Source organism: Rhipicephalus sanguineus, chromosome 9 (genome assembly GCF_013339695.2).
Source record: "Rhipicephalus sanguineus isolate Rsan-2018 chromosome 9, BIME_Rsan_1.4, whole genome shotgun sequence".
NCBI lineage: Eukaryota > Metazoa > Arthropoda > Arachnida > Ixodida > Ixodidae > Rhipicephalus > Rhipicephalus sanguineus.
The window spans coordinates 57095133-57112568 of NC_051184.2; the positions used below are offsets into that span (position 1 = coordinate 57095133).

The following is a 17436-nucleotide window of genomic DNA, read 5'->3' on the forward strand; positions in this document are numbered from 1 at the left end:
AACATTTGCCAAGAGCTAATACTGAAAGCTAGGGCGCTTAAAGTTCTCCGATGCGTGCTATCGTCTACTGATGCATCACTATACGCAAGCCATGAGTTCATGCGCTAAATAGCATGAAGTGTCACTAAGCTGCTTCCAGTGACAATGTACATAATGATTGTCGGTTGTTTCGCCGGTAGCGCATGTAGTGTTCATGGGCTCCGATTCTTCAGCTTTGGGACCTAATGTCAGCGCTGCATGCACATGGCGGCGATCGCGAGGCAGCGTTGCTACTGGTACTACATGCATTCGTTGACTGTTCGGACGCAACACGGTCACGTTTAGGGATACTTGCCATGCTTGATTCAGTTGTTACCTTGGGCTGCAAACGTGAAGGGTGACGCAAAGAGTGACGCTACTGCATTCTTCGTAAGCCACCGCTTCTTATATTCTATGAAATCTTCGCGTCGTAAACGACGGCTGTATATTCTAGTGTAATTTGAAGATGTATTAGGAGACCAATTATCCCACCTAATTACTGCAAGCCACCTCTACCGAACACCAACGGCAGCTGGAATGTCATGGAACGACAGGCGAACAGTGTATTAAGGCGAAAGACTTAGATGACTCATCAAACGCGAAAATTGACCGTCGGCGGCGTCAGCACGAGTGATGCAAAAAATAATTACGTGATGACGTATCATATGACGTCACAGATAACAAAATTTTGTGACATCGTCGTGACGTGACATAACGTGACGTCGTCATATTACATCTTCGCTTGGTCAAAATGGGCCGATCATGGATGCAGTGCATGCCTCCGCTGATGTGCAGAAAGCTTGCACTGCCTTCGATCCTTGAGGTTGTAAGAAAACCACGTTAGGCGCCGAAATATCTCGGAGGGAGGCAGGAAATGTTCAATACATTGACTAGAAGAAAAGAAGAAGATGTCTCTCGCCTTTCAGTCGTCTTAGATGAATGCATAAGTAACCCTGTGAGATTTTTTTTCTTTATCAAAAAGGGAAATTAAAAAAGACAATCGTGATTTCTTTCAGCTCCATTTGCAGAGTGGAACACAACAGTATGACATACTAAGGCATTGGGGCCGTTGCAATAGACTGAAATAGAAAATAAAACGCGAGTACTATCAAACTTGATTGATGAGAACACGGTGTCATCCATGACACAATAAGAGACCATCTAGCATATCTTTTTATTGCCACCACGGTTAGAGCGTGAAGAAAACAGCGCGCCGCTATGTTCGCGTTTCTTTCAATCCACCTGTACCTGCGAAAGCTTACAAGAAGCACAAATGCAATTAAACTCGGATGCATACACGAATTCGTGAGCTTCGTGATGCGCGCGGCCGTTCAGCGCCAGCTTCCCGTAGTCTACTTGCACAGCCCGAGGAGAGCGTTCGCCCAGGCACTGAAAAATAGAGGCGGCGCTGGATAGCACCATCGAATTTACTATCGATAGCGCTATCAATAGTATTTTAACATCGATAGTTCGATAGTGACTCAGCTATCGATAGTATCAATAGTACCTTCGATAGTTCTGCATCACTAGCCTGGTTGCTGTTGGGTATCGGTGGAAATTCTCGTCGCCCCTGTTATGTGGGAGGCGGCAACACCGCTTCAGCAATAAACGAGACAGTGGTACCATGCAAAAACAGCTCGGCGTTTATTCACAAAAGTGAATATATATGAAATTAAAGGGACGAGGGAAGGGTGATAAAGAGTGCGCACATGCGCACTTGAGGGCTTCACATCTTCACATCACTGTTTCACACATTCCATTCTTCTTGTCCCAATCGCTTGGACACGAGCAGTTTCCCGGGCACGTGAGACTACTGTTGTCGCAGATCTGAAATAGTCGTTAGAGGATACATCGTCGACTACATTTTAATAAGAAAGCCGACATATCTCTCTTCTTGTTTGAATTGTAAAACGGCCGTTTCGGAATGCAAATTTACACAATGGCCGACCCCTTGCACTTATATGAGAAGATTCATGCTGGTTGACTCGAACAGGTTGTATACGAAACCTTACAACAGTTTTTTTTCTTAATTTCGAAAGCCTACCCTTAGGCATGAACGGAAGAAGAGGGACTTTAAGGGCTCGGATTCCTTTCTTAGATACAACAATAATTACAACCAAGAAAAAATCAAGCTAATGAAATCATTGGGGACGTTATTTGTAGTAATTTTGATATAAAGTGAAGAAATTAAAGGCGACTCAAAGAAAATTTGCCGCCGGCAGGGACCGAACCCTGCAACCTCCAGATAACGACGTCCAATGCATCATCGACTGACCTACAGTGGCCGTTGTCCTCACTTTTAAAAGTACATATGTGCATTTAAACTTGGGATTGTTAGTCAGCGCCGCTCGTGGCCAAGACGGCGAGTGTGCAAATCTCTTCTTTTGGCTGTTGGCGCCACATAGCACGTTATCTTGTTACGATGTGGCAGCTGAGCAATACTCCGTGCCATAATACCTGAAGACATGAAGTCGGCCACAAGGAGACCCTCGCTATGAATGAAGGCTAGAAGGGTCATTTTAAGGGCTAGATTTCTTTGTTACACAGGACAATATTGACAACCAACAGAAAATCCAGCAAAGGCAAGAAAGAATAAAGGACGCGTTAGACGAAGGTCGCAAGTTCGGTCCCTGCCTGTGGTAAGTTGTCTTTCCATGCACTTTGATTTCTTCACACTTATCTCGCAGTTACCATAAATACCGTCCCCTATACTTTCCTTCGGTTCATGTGTCTTGGCTGTGATTAACGCTCTTAGGCATAATAATTCGTGGTATCAAATATACGCATACAAATTTGCTTAGTGTATAAAGTCTAACAGTGAAGGATGCACATGCCCGTGGATCCACGTATCGATGTCGGGTCGTCGGCCCGGCATGATGCCTGTTATAGCGGTTTGGTAATCTATTAGGTAGAGAACGCTATACCAGTGGAAGGCATGCCGCTGCGGTTGTTTGAACATAGTGAGCCGCATGACGTGAAAACACTTTTCGTGGCTCACGCACGAATTCTTGTTAGCTGTTTCTGCATCCGCTTTAGAATGTATACATTTTATTCTTTATGAAGGAACTTTGTTCATAGTAGCTTTCAATCGCTGACTGTCCCAACGGCACAAATGAGATTTTTCGACCCTCGGATTATGGCATTACATAGCCTCCTAGGTTTGACAAAAACTTTCTACTGACGCATTTTATTGGACGTGTGTTTATAACGGCCAGTTTTCCCTTATGCAGTGTGAAATCTTGCGGCCATTCCAACCTGGGAAGATCGATATTACGGAGTTGACGGGCGAACTCCTGCTTCTACTGTCCTCGGTGCTTATCAAATTATCGCTGCTCCTCGGGCGTTCTTATGATGTGCCGTCGACCTATACTTGACACGCATGACCGCGCCAACGCAGGTCCTAGACTCCAGCCACTCTTCTAGTGCGCCGAAATACGTACGAAAGGTGTACAGCTTCACGTAATTTTTCTGCACCGCCTCATACATCAACCAACCTTTGACCCATCGACGACATCAACTGAAGACGTCATTGTGTGACATGATGACGTCATCGCTTCCTCGGAGTAGGTCACCTGTTTTTAACACGAAAGTGCATTATGCCGGGGTCCACCCAGATTTTCATGACATATTTCCATCACGAAAACACGTCAGTAAATTGAATGTCATCAAATGGCAAAGAAAAAAAACTATAAGAAAACGTTCCGTTGACGGGAGTTGAACCCATGACCTCTCGGCCTGCGACGATGACTGGCGGGCGTTTATCCCACTGAGCTACCGCCAAACACATAACGGAGGCTACATGAACGCGCATTTTATCTTTCGCACTTTCCTCTCGCAGTGCTCTTGCAGGGATGAATGGATCGATGCTATGAGCATCTTTATAACGGGGTGGTGACATGTGTGCCAGCAGGCTCGAAAAAAAAATACGCGCCGTTGCTGCGGAGGACACAGCTAGGGGGCCACGGAGTGCAGACGTGTTGCGCGTCGGCTCCGAAACATTCCTATGTTTTTGGTGGATTGTCGAATTTATCGTGGAAAACGCTTCGCACCATCGATCGGCGGCAGTTTCAAGGACTTCTATGACACCAAGTTTTGCCAGGTCGGGCCATTCTTTGGCCGCTTATTGGCGCCTTTTATTCCGCCATGGAGGCACGAACGCCAAGTCTACCATCTCTGCGCACGACGCCATAGGCCGGCCGCTGCAGCGGTGGGGCCCAAAAGCCTAACGGGTCGGACCTCCTCGGAGCTCCCGATCCCCGACGGCAACGTACAAGGCCTTTGCCAGGGCTAAATGGATGTCGTAGAGGTAGAAGGAGAGGACATTCAGCTCGAAGATATCGGCGGGGGAGCAGGATGGGGCAGCGTAAAGAACGAAACTGGCCGACGGCGCGTCCGAGTCAGCGCAAGACGAGCAGGCGGGGACGCAGCAACAGGCGGCTGCCGCTTCGACTACAGGGATTGCCCCGGCGACTGCCACAGCGGCGCAGAACAAAAAGAAGCGTGCTCGTTACTTGCAGCACATCGCTAAGGCAAGCCGAATGCCAGAGCTACCGCCCGATGACTACAGGATCATTGTGCGCCCCCGCGGCGGATTCAACGGGGCCGAATACAAGATAGATCACATTTACTGCTGCCTTCCTAACGCGCCAGGTATTGACAGAGAAACGGCTATAGAGGACAGTATCGGCCTCAACGTTAAACAGAACGTCGTGGTGCTCAGCACTCCGTCCGCGGACAGAGCCGAACGCTAGGGAGCCATCAGCAAGCTTTGTATTGGGAACCGAGAGTTTGAGGCGGACGCCTATCAGGCCGCCCCGGAGAACACTTCCAAGGGCCTGAATAGAAACATTTCCAAAGACGAGTGCCCAGAGGACATCATTAACAACCTAGTGACGCAACGCAACCCCAGCGTGCTGCATGCCAAGCGAATGAGCACCACGGACACCATCATCGTATTGTTCGACAGTTTCCATGTTCCCAGGCACGTACACTATGGACCTATGCTTGTCAGATGCTCCCTCTACAGAACGCACATCAACCTGTGCTTCGCGTGCGGGAGGCTGGGCCATCGCTCTGACGTATGCCCAACCCTGCCGGCAAGATTTCCCGTGGCTGCGGAAGAAGTAGCCCACCGTCTGACCATTGCTGCGAACCGTGGTGTCAACTATGTGGCAACGATCATCTCACAGGTGACCGCGTCTGTAAGGCGAGATACAAGACTCCATACATAGTCAAGCGTCGCCGACTAGAGCGAAAGAGGCGTGAAGAAGAGCAAGCGGCCGCAGCGTCCGACAGCATCTACAACAGCGGCATCAGCACCGAAGGCAACGGAGGTAACTACAGTCATAATCCGGCGCTTGACAGTCATTCATCCGACGCCAACTGAAGGGGACGCTCGACAAGCCGAGACGCGAGATGTGGCGGTGGTAAATCGTGGAACCGCTCTCGCAGCCGGACACCGAGGCCGAGAAGCATGTCGAAGACGCGCGGTGGCGCCCTTCAGGGCGCCGCCGCTCTCAACCAAGGCACCCAACAAAGTCAGCAGCATCAGACGTGGCGGCAACCACAACAACGTGGACCCATAGGCACATGGCAGCAGGTGAGATGGGCGGATGTAGCCGCTTTTCCCGCCGGCAGCGTTGTCTCGGCGGGTCATTCTGGCGGTTCCGCCGTCGGTGCCGGCGGTGGGAGCGAGCTCGAGCTAGCCGTAGAGCGAGCGCTAGAACAACGCCTAGTACCGTTACAATCGATCATTTCCGAGCTGAAACGCGAGAACGCCGCCCTTAGAGCAGAAAATTCCAAACTTAAAGGAGAGGCTCCACGAATACAACAACCGAAGCAACAGGCGGCGACGCCACCACCACCGACGCCTTGGTCTTCGACGCGTCGCGACCCGAGGTGGCGGGGGGACACGGATGACGAGAGCAGTTCGGGAGAGGGTAGAGGCTGACGCGAGGACCGCCCGTGTACCGCGAAAAGGATAGCACTAGATCCTGCTACAGAAACAAATCGATACTATCGAGACCAGCTTCAATGGGCGTTTTGCTAAACAGGTGGCACAGATGAATGACATGTTAAATACTGCGCTGGCTAAGCTCTCTGAATAAACGACACAAATGCTCACCGCGCACACGGCGCGCATTGAAAACATTGAAGCGCGACTCCCGCCGTCTGCAGGCAGACCGATTAGAACGGTGAGTAAGCCGTACGCTGGACAGCAACAGAATCAGCAGCAGCAGACCGAGCTGCCAGACGCCGAACCGCAGCTGCAGCCGCACCCCAGTCGCCTCGACGGCGATGGCCTAAATTAAACACAAGCATCACCATGGTTAGACACGCGCACACTTACACTAACACTCGCTAACAAAAGTACACGATCTGGCAGTGGAACTGCAGGGGATATAGGAGGAAACGGGGAAGTCTCTCGCAGCCGTGAGACGAAACCAGACGTTATCCTTTTGCAGGAAACAAATCATGCGGCAAAACAAGCTGGTTACAAAGCCATAAACGCAGCCGCGGCGGACAACAGGCTGAGAGAAAAAAAATTACAGCATATCCACGGAGTGAATGATGATGAGTGGGCGAAGCTGCGGAGGTTCATCGGTAAACCGTGAATCTTCCGTGAATTCTGCCCAGTACATCATCACCGACGTGAGATCGGGCGCGTTTATACTAAAGGTTAGATGAGTTATGACGACTTGCAGCTCACTTTAATTTTACATGTACGCTGTGAATTTTCATTGTTTAGAAAACCATTGCTTTCGAAAAATCTGGCGTCTTTCGTTAAGCAGCTGGCGTCTTTTCGTTTTGCTTTAGAAACATCTGGCGTTCTTTCGTTTTGCTTTTACAAAACATCTGGCGTCTTTCGTTGGTTTATTTCATCAATCAACGGCGTTTTGAACAAAATTTTTATTGTTTAATCACGCACAGGAGAAATCTCACCAGGCACTACCTTGGAGGTAAACAATGGCTGCTAATGGGAATGAGAGACAGAAGAAGTCGGCTTTTAGCAAACACTTACACTTCTACTTCTACTAACGTTTCCTACTGGAACATGCCAATGGCTGCTAATGGGGAATGAGAGACAGAAGAATTCGGCTTTTAGTTAACGCGCACGCTGCGAATTTTTTATTGTTCAACAACGCACAGGAAAAATCTCCCACCGGCACCACCTTGGTGGTCAAAGCGTAAGACTTGTTACGGACTACGACTACTACTACTGCTACTACGACGACGACGACGACTACGAGGGACGAACGGGTGCCGTCATAAGGAGCTTCGCCCCTAAAACGTGCTACACGCCGCTCGGCGCGTGGTGGGACGCCGGGGCAGCCGCGGGTCGCCAAGGGCGGGGTGATTCGCTCTCGTCGTCGGCGCGACCGCGCTCGCTGCCTTCGCCCCTGCCGCCGGTCGCCGCCGTGCTAGTTAGACGCAACATCACGGTGGCGCAGCGCGAACTTGAGTGCGTAAGAATACCGCATGTTTTAGGGGCGAAGCTCCTTAAAGCGGCACCCGTTCGTCCCTCGCAGTGCGTAACCAGTCTTTACGCTAGTACCAGATCTTGACCTCCAAGGTGGTGCCGGTGGGAGATTTCTCCTGTGCGTTGTTGAACAATAAAATTTCGCAGCGTGCGCGTTAACCAAAAGCCGAATTCTTCTGTCTCTCATTCCCATTAGCAGCCATTGTTTACCTCCAAGGTAGTGTCTGGTGAGATTTCTCCTGTGCGTGATTAAACAATAAAAATTTTGTTCAAAACGCCGTTGATTGATGAAATAAACCCGCGAAGACTTTGTTTTCTAAAGCAATGGTTTTTTAAACAATGAACATTCACAGCGTACACGTAAAATTAAAGTGAGCTGCAAGTCGTCATAACTCTCATCGAACCTTTAGTATAAACGCGCCCGATCTCACGTCGGTGATGATGTACTGGGCAGAATTCACGGAAGATTCACGGTTTACCGATGAACCTCTGCAGCTTCGCCCACTCATCATCATTCACTCCGTGGATATGCTGTGATTTTTTGTAGAAATAATTCCTATGCGCGGCCGAGGCCTGTTTGTCCTTAACGTCTACAGTAAACCAACGCTACAGCACAGATTTGGGGAGCTGCTCCGGAAAGCAAGCACGGCTGCCAACGGCGCACCTCTGCTAGTTGCGGGTGATTTTATTGCGCCCCACGGGGCCTGGGGATACACGCGCGAAACGCTCAAGGGCAGCACTTTTGGGAAGACTCGCAAGACCAACGGCTTGAACTGATCTCGAACCACGCCGATCCGACGCGCCGGGGAAACACCGTGAGCGCAGACACACTCCCGGACCTTGCGTTCGTGTCGAATGTCACAGCGGTGTCTTGGCAAAATACGCAGGAGGAGTTCGGGAGTGCACACTCGCTGATAGAGATTACGGTAGACACGGGCCCGAGCGTTCGTGGAACATACTCTGAAGGCACAGGCGGTAAACTCAAATTAGTGCAGTGGGACGCGTTCCGCAAAAAGCCAGCAGAAGGCGGGCGAGGCGACGAGCCGATCACGGATATAGACGACTGGACCGCGACGCTCAATCGGGACGTAGACGCGGTAACGTGCCACATCCTGCCCGAGGCGAAGCTCGACGTAATCGACAGCAGGCTCCTGCACATGTGGGAAGCAAAGCAAGCCCTACTCAAGAGGTGGAAACGGCAACGACGTAATCGGGCGTTGCGAAAACGCATAGCACAGTTAGACAGAGAAATTGAGGAACACGCGTTCCAAGTCTGTAGGGCACATTGGGAAGACCTGTGCAAAGGGCGTCGAGCGGCAGATGAGCGGGGCGAGTGCTTGGCGCCTTTTCCGGAACCGATTGAATCCGGAAGATACGCGTGCCGCTCAAGGCCATAAAACTCGGAGATCTCTGAACGATCATAAAGGCGATGACCTGCTCGGTGCGATACGTGACCGTTACTTCAAGTCGGGAGGGAACGTCCCACACCGAGATTATGACGGCGTTGCTAATGAGCAACTAGACGGCGAATTTATCGAAGCGGAAGTTCCGACAGTCCTTTTTGAAGTAAACACCAGATCGGCGCCCGCCCTGGGCCGGGTTTCGAACAAGGATCTCCGAAACTTAGATGACGAGTCAATCTCCCGATTTGTAACATATCAACGACTGCTGGCAACGCGGTTCCCTTCCTGAAGCGTGGAAAACAGCTCGAGTTATCATGATTCCTAAACAGGACAAGCAGGTTGCGCTTCATAACCTAAGGCCGATTTGGCTCACATCTTGTGTAGGAAAAGTTCTGGAGCTCACAGTTCTCAATCGCGTGACCGACTTTCTCGAAGACCGCGATGTATTTCCGCATACTATGCTAGGATTCCGCCGTAATTTCTCCGCACAAGACGCATTGCTTTAGCTGAAGTACCACATTGCTGATGACACTACCAGCTCAGCCAAGGCGATTCTTGGCCTAGATAATTAAAAGGCCTTGAACAGCGTTAACCACGAAGCAATTTTAAACAGAGTTCAAACATTAGGACTTGGACAAGAAACATATGACTACATACGTGACTTCCTTGCTGACAGGTGCGTATGCGTCGTTGTTGGACATGTGGAATTGCAAGAATTTGACATGGGCTCGAGGGGCTCGCCGCAGGCTCCGCAATTTCACTATTACTCTTGAATTTAGTTGTACGAGGGCTACCCGAGAAATTATTAGGGATACACGGATTGCATCACAGTATCTACGCGCATGACACCACCCTCTGTGTTCCCGGAGGAGGTTGTGATGGTCACGTCGAGCGTACGCTCTAGGCGGGTGTACACGAAGTTCAGGAGTACTTGCGAGGAACGAATGCTCGGCAACCAAGTCGGAACTTTTAATATACAAACCAACAGGTAGAGGTCGCAAAACCCCGCGCGACGAGGAAAGGTAGTGCTACAAAATAAGCGTTCTATTGGCAGAAGGCACTCCCATTCCACACGTGGACAAAATTAGAATTCTCGGGTTACACCTGCAGGCAAACAGCCCTAATGGTGAGACAGTGCGAAGACTACGTCGTTCGGTGGACGACACGATCCGACTCCTGCGTCGTCTCACGAACAGACGTAACGGTATGCGCGAACACTGCGCGATACGTCTCGTGCAGGCGTACGCGATAACACGTACAAAATACGTCGCCCCCTACCTCAAATGGCTAGGCTCCGAAAAAAACAAGATCGAATGCATTATACTAAAGGCTTTCAAGAAAGCGATCGGAGTTCCACTGAATGCAAGCACTGACAAGTTTTCAGAACTTGGACTGCACAACTCACTCGATGAGTTAATTGAGGACCCTGCCGTTTCGCAAAATGAACGCTTGTCGGGGTCTAAGACTGGTCGACACATCCTCGAGTCACTTGGCATCCGATACCATACCCAGCAGGGAAAAAAAAGCAGATGCTCCTGCCTCGGTTCGTGACCGCCTAATTGTTCCGCCGCTTCCTAGGAATATGCACCCGACGCACCACGTCGGGCACCGTAACCAGCGAGCTAGTGACCTTCAAAAGAAGTACGGCACTAGCGACGAAGTTGTGTACGTAGATGCCGCGAGATATGGGGACGGGAGACACGCACGCCGCTGCGATCGCTGACCGTACGGGCAAATGTTTTGCGAGTGCCACGGTGACCACGGGACATACGGAGGCGACCGAAGAAGCCGCGATAGCTCTAGCAATCGCCACGGTGCCGAACGCTACGATCGTAATCAGCGACTCGCAGGCGGCAATCCGCGACTTCGCACGCGGCCGCGTCTCGCGGGAGGCGGCCCGCATCCTTACGATGTGCGGTGATGGCGACTCAGCATCGTGATTGCCACCAAAAAATTTAACAGTCTTCCTCCTTTGGACCCCGGCACACACCAATGTCCCGCTTGCGGGCAACGAGGCGGCCCACGCCGCGGTTCGAGGCCTCACTCGCCGAGTCGCGGCACATTTCGCGGCCGCCGCCTCCGCCCCCGAGAAGGGGGCTTCTAATCTGCCGGATCGAGGCACTTCGACAGACACGCAGCAACAACACGGACCACAATGGTTGTGGGGTGATCGTCTCATCAAGTTTCGAGATATTACACAAAACTACAGACTAGAAAGGCTTAACTTCCCGCCACCGCATGACAATGTAAACAGGCACGATGCTGTAAGCTATCGCTTACTACAAACCCACTCTTGCCCCAGCCCGGTCGTCTTACGCTACTGCTACGCGCCACTTACACACCACCGATCTATGTAAAACATGCGGGCACAGAGCAACTCTGCGCCACTCGCTCTGAGAATGCGCTCTGTGCATGCCACTCGCTCTGAGAACAACGGCCGAGAAACGGCCGCTGTTCGCGATGCGCCTATGGCAGCTGCCGACAACAGTTAACAGCAAGCCTCGATCTCACTCGTTCCCGCCGCCGTCCCCGATGCGGGAGCTGCGGGGGACCTCCGTCGACGACGACGCCGCTGGGAGGCGGCGCTCAGAAGCTCGGAGCTCAACGACCAGCTCTGGGCCGTCTGGTAGGCTGAAGATGCCGGCCGAGTTCAGGGTCTCAGCGCCGCCATCTGAGGCCACCAAGATCAAATGAGGCCACTAAGACCGTTGCTGCGACCGTCCCATTCCGCGCGTTTCCAATAGAAGTGTGATTTCGTTTAACACACCGCGAGGTGGTGGCTTTCGCCCTAGCCTCACTCATAACACCCATCCATATCGAAAAGTTCTCCGACGCTCGCCTGGCTGTCTCACCGCGTTCACCGCACGCCCTGTGAGAATTTACTGCCAGGCTAGAGGGAAGGCACGGCACGAGTCGCGTTTCTCTTCGCGTTTCACGACGCTTTGGAGAGTGCATATCGAGTATGAGTGCTTATTATGTGCTTGTTATTGCGATATTTGCGCGGAATTAACCCATATGTGGTGTCCAGGTATATAGTGACAACTTCAGCTACCGCCAGGGTTAAATCATGATCATGGGCATTAGTCGTCGGTACGGAGATTTGCCACTAGGTGTCAACGTGAGTGCGTCCACATCAGGCGATTCCACACCTTCCAAACAACAACAGACTTTATACAAGCTCTGATATACCAGTGAACTAAAGCAATCAACTACTTCAGTGTCGACACGTTGGTGGACACGTGGATCAACCATCTCTTTTTTTTCTTTTTCGCGCTTACGGACGCCGGAAATTGAGCAAGTGTTCCTGTTACAGCACCACCGTAAATGGTTTCTAAGCTGCGCTGAATATAACTGAAAATAAACTTGTTTTACACTGAAGCTGCATACCTCTCGCTGCCGGAAATTTTCGTTGGGTAAAGGCAAAATTCCTATAGCGCGTATGTGCCACAGAAATTTGGCAAATCCCCCTGCCCATCCCACTGGTCGACCAAAGACTAACAATACCTCTCGTGATTTGAAAAAAATTGTGGCCTAAGCAGAAAACGCTAAGTAAAAGGGTTCCTAAACCACTAACAGACGCTCCCGTTATCCTCTGCTAGCAGGTGATTGTCAACTCGGTTACTGAGGAAGGGCATTCGGAGAGGTGGACAGACGAGCCGACGAACGCAGCGTAGCGAAGGAAACAGGAAACAAGCAAACGTGTGCAACTCCGCTAGCGTTTGCTGTAGAGTCGTGCACAACTGGAACGACACTACTAAATTTCGAACTCTGGGTAGTGTTGCGGCCCTTGAACTAATGAAGGCAGACGGCATATCTTTCTTTACAATCAGGCATACAGCGTTGAGTTGAGTATTCGTTTCAGTAAAGGAAACCACAAAACAAGCATGAAAACCGCATGATGGATGATAAGGTGCCTGTGAACAAAGAAAACACCCTCCCACGCCTTCCCGGTGAAGACTATGTTTCAACTGCTTTGCACTACACACGATGCCTTCGAATGACGTCAAACGGCCCGTCCTCTTTCCCGCGTGTGTTTTCCGCTTTCATGAATGAACAGGAGACCCGTTTAGCAACTCATTCAGTTCATTTTGACTGCCATGGGTGAACCGCGAATGTTAAAGCCACCAGAAGAACAGCGTGAATGACTACGTCCGATTGTTTTGTGCCGATTATTTACGTGTTCACAAAAAGAAGATTGCTGAGGAAAACGTTTTCGTTGCGCATTTTTTTTTCTTTGCTCTTTTTGTTGTTGCCTACCTTCAGAAGCTACTGTCATAGGCTGAGGATCTTGGCGACACCTGCGAAGTCTGCTTGCATTGCTTTACGCTCCTCAAGGAAAACCTGTCTGCATCTAACCGGGATGAGGTAGACCAGGCATTTATTCATGAAGAAGAAGCGATTGATATCTTGAACAGGCGCGCCCATCTTTCCTGTGATGATTGAAGGCGAGGTTGTAGGCTGCAAACTATTTACACGTTAGCCATTTAGAGGGCGGCAGCAGCCCATATTCGCACAAGCTAGAACAAAATAAAATCTGAGAACACATTTTTCTTGACGAAAAGCCACCAGAGCAAGGTTTTGCTGCAGCAGAATAATTAAAACTGAGATTTACACACAATGCAAGCTGATAACAGCCATCAGTCGCACTGAAGTGAGCACACACAGCAAGGGTGATTTTGGCCAGTTATATCTCGTAAACAAAGCAAAGGAGGACATATGATATTAAAACCGTGTGTTCACTAACATAAGCGTTCTTCGATAAAAAATTGCCGTCAAAATTGAGACCGGTGTTTTTTTTTAATTTATTTTTTGAAAATGTACTTTTTTGAAAAAAACTCGCTACTTTAACTACTTTTTTTTTTTCTTTTTTTGAGCTGCTTGTAGGAAAATGACCTTTCGTATAACTGTGGCAAAGTCTCTTTTCTATTTTGCTCAACATATCGTAAGTGGCGCGAAGCTAGGAACATGAAAAAGGGCCGGAGGAAAGAGACAGAAGAGCGCCAAACTACCAACTGTTTATTGCCAGCGCAGGCTGAAACACAGGTATACTTCCACAAATGCGCAGTGGAGTGGAAGAGTTACCCCAAACATGACATCAAGTGAGCAGTTCATTAAAGAAGGACAACTCAGACTGAAAGAGAACAATGGATGTGTTACTGACACAAGCGGACCCTTTACTTCTAATATGATACGCCTCTAGTAATTCCCTTGCTGTTTGATCTCTGCTTTTGCCGATAATCCTAGCTTGCGCAAAACGTGGCACACACAAGCACGACCTGACATGCGCGGGAAAGTGCGCACCATCACTCTAACCTATGCTGTTGGCATGCTCCCTGAGGCGGTCGTTGATACACCGCCCCGTTTGACCGATGTAGGTCTTGCCACAGCTCAGGGGAATTTCATATACAACCCCTTCGGCACAACGCCTGAAAGGTTTTACGTGCCTCTTTTGGCACCCTTGCTCCTTAGCACGAGAGATTCGTCGGCACAAGTGCGCCAGTTTATTCGGAGCGGAAAACACAACAGGGATTGCGAACCTGGCGGCCACCTTCTTGAGGTTGTGACTCAACTTGTGCAAGTACGGCACCACCTGTAGTTTGACGCGCTCCTGTTCTCTCGAGTGCTCTTCCTGAGTGCTGTAGTTCAGCTTCCGTAGCAGAGATTCGGCAACGGCATACAAGACCGCCCGAGGAAAGCCAGCCTTTTCCAGTCTGCCAATCTGATTACACAGGCTGGTCTGCATCATGTGCGGACACGATCTGCGCAGCGCAGATTGAAGGCAATGCTGAGCAATACTACGTTTTACAGTCTTAGAATGCGCGGAATCAAATGGCAAAAGCTCTTTTTTACTGCGAGGCATGTAAGCACAGCAAACATGATCGCTTTTTACGGCCAGATTAATGTCTAAAAACTGCAAAGCATTGTCGGTTGGAAGCTCATGAGTGAAGGTTAATCCTTTAGAATTTGTGTTAAAGGCATTTAAAATGAAGTCCACCATTGCATGGTAGGGCACTGGGCACGTCTTGTCTAAAACAATTTAAAAAAAAAACGTCAACATATTTTCTAAAAACATAAAAAGGATGTGATGAATTAGAAACACATTGTAGTGCCTGGTCAATAAGGGATAAAAAGATGTCACATAAAATAGGTGCTACACTTGACCCGATGCAAATGCCTTTCTTTTGCAAATAAATGTTTGCTTCAAAAGTAACGAAAGTACTCTTGAGGTACGCTTCCAGTACAGACATGAAATTAGTTACCGACATTTCAGCACAACCAACAAAATTAGCCTCACCGCTTTTTTCAATACATAGCTTAACAGCAGCAAAGAGCTCAGGGTGTGGAACTGAATAAAATAGATCAGTCACATCGACAGAAAGAAAGATACCCTGTGTTCACTTTGCAGCGAAAGAACTCTACAACTTCATCAAAATTTCTTATTAGAAAAGGGTCATTGATAGAAAGGCACTTCAGCGACTTTTGCAGAAACCTACTGACATGCTGTTGCCACGCACCCCGCTCACTAATTATCGTTCGGAAAGGAATGTCCACCTTATGCGTCTTCGTGCTGAAAAAAGCTATCAAGCTATCCGCTTTTGACTTGGAAATCTGCTTAGCCAAACGTTCAGCGCCGACTTCCTCACAGAGTTTGCTAACATTCTTCTTCACTTTCGCCAGGCTCACTTTAACTCTCTTGAAATTCTTGTTAACAGCCTGCAAGGCTTTTTCATTAAAGACAGATGTAGGCAAAATCACAAAAGCACCCTCTTTGTCCGACTGCATTAACCGTTAATCAATGTCTCTGAAAAACGACACAACACGATTAAAAGCGCGCACATGGTGTCCAGTTGCTGGTCTTGGAGCACATCTCTGAAGACAGTCGATACCGTCCAGTAAACATCGCTCACGTTGCTCCAACGAAGCTTTGCCTGCAACTCTTCGGTTTAGAGCTAGTAGCTCATGTGCGGAGACGGCCGGCTCAATACCAAACTTAGGGCCTTTGTTGAGAAGACGGTTGACATCTTCAGGTAGGGGCGTGTCACACATGACCTTCACTGACCCGAGCTGCACGGTTACCTTGTTATTTAAGCGAACAGATTTAAGCCGGCTCGTAAGCATGTACTTCCATGTAGCCTCAATTTCAGCATTGATGAGCCTACGTTGTTCCTTTTAGGGGCGAAGCTCCTTATAGCGGCACCCGTTCGTCCCTCGTAGCGTAGTATGTAACCAGTCTTACGCTTTGACCTGCAAGGTGGTGCCGGTGGGAGATTTTTCCTGTGCGTTGTTGAACAATAAAAAATTCGCAGCGTTAGCTAAAAGCCGACTTCTTCTGTCTCTCATTCCCATTAGCAGCCATTGTTTACCTCCAAGGTAGTGCCTGGTGAGATTTCTTCTGTGCGTGATTAAACAATAAAAATTTTGTTCAAAACGCCGTTGATTGATTCAATAAACCAACGAAAGACGCCAGATGTTTTGTAAAAGCAAAACGAAAGAACGCCAGATGTTTCTAAAGCAAAACGAAAAGACGCCAGCTGCTTAACGAAAGACGCCAGATGTTTTCTAAGCAATGGTTTTCTAAACAATGAAAATTCACAGCGTACATGTAAAATTAAACTGCGCTGCAAGTCGTCATAACTCATCGAACCTTTAGTATAAACGCGCCCGATCTCACGTCGGTGATGATGTACTGGGCAGAATTCACGGAAGATTCACGGTTTACCGATGAACCTCCGCAGCTTCGCCCACTCATCATCATTCACTCCGTGGATATGCTGTGATTTTTTCTTCAACGCAACCCACTCAGGAAAGTTGGCGTAACAAATGCTGCTCAAGAGTTCATTACACAGCCTCACTTGCCGCCCTAACTCAGAGCGTAAAATCTTGCTCACCCGTTTTACGTGTCCCCAAAAAGGCAGGACACAACCGAAGAGAGAGGTGACTTCACGAGGTGGAAATCCTTTCCGTATGCAGAAGCCCAAATATCTTGATTGACAAGTCGAGGCAACTATATTCCACTTGACATTGTGCAGGTCAGGAAGTCCAGAAGAATGGTTTCCGGGAACAGACAAGCCCGAGCCCACTGTGCTGGAAATATACTCTAGAAGAACTTGTTTTTGGGCGCGTTGGTGCCTTAGTTTGCTGAACATATCGTAAGTGGCGCGAAGCTAGGAACATGAAAAAGGGCCGGAGTATGCGTAACGGCTCTGTCGGTAGTACTCTAGCGTCGTGTTGTTGTGTAGTGGTTCCGTCGGTGCGTCTTCTGCGTTGGACAGTTCTTCAGTTGGTGCCTGGCCGGTCAGACCTCGGGCAACCGCATGAATGCGTTCATTACCATGGAGAGAGGCGTGTCCAGGAGTCCAGACGGTACGCACCGGACGTAGTGCAGACGGCGAGACAGAAGACAGGATGTTGTGTGTATGTGCAGCCACAAGTCTTTGAGCGAACACACGGCAAGCAGCCTGCGAGTCACTATGATGACAGGGGCGTCATGTGACAATGTCGTGGCGCGGACAATGGCCGGTGCGAGAGCTCCCT

The 17436-nt window shown here is 49.5% G+C and overlaps 1 long non-coding RNA gene across 1 annotated transcript in view; it reads right to left on the bottom strand.

Annotated features, from left to right (window-relative positions):
- Window positions 1-1644: 1644 nt before the first annotated feature.
- Window positions 1645-17436, bottom strand: part of LOC119405205 (uncharacterized) — a 37114-nt gene continuing 21322 nt past the window's right edge. Inside the window, exon 3 of the long non-coding RNA XR_005186437.1 lies at window positions 1645-1845. This is a non-coding gene — a long non-coding RNA (uncharacterized LOC119405205). The remainder of the gene's footprint in view (window positions 1846-17436) is intronic.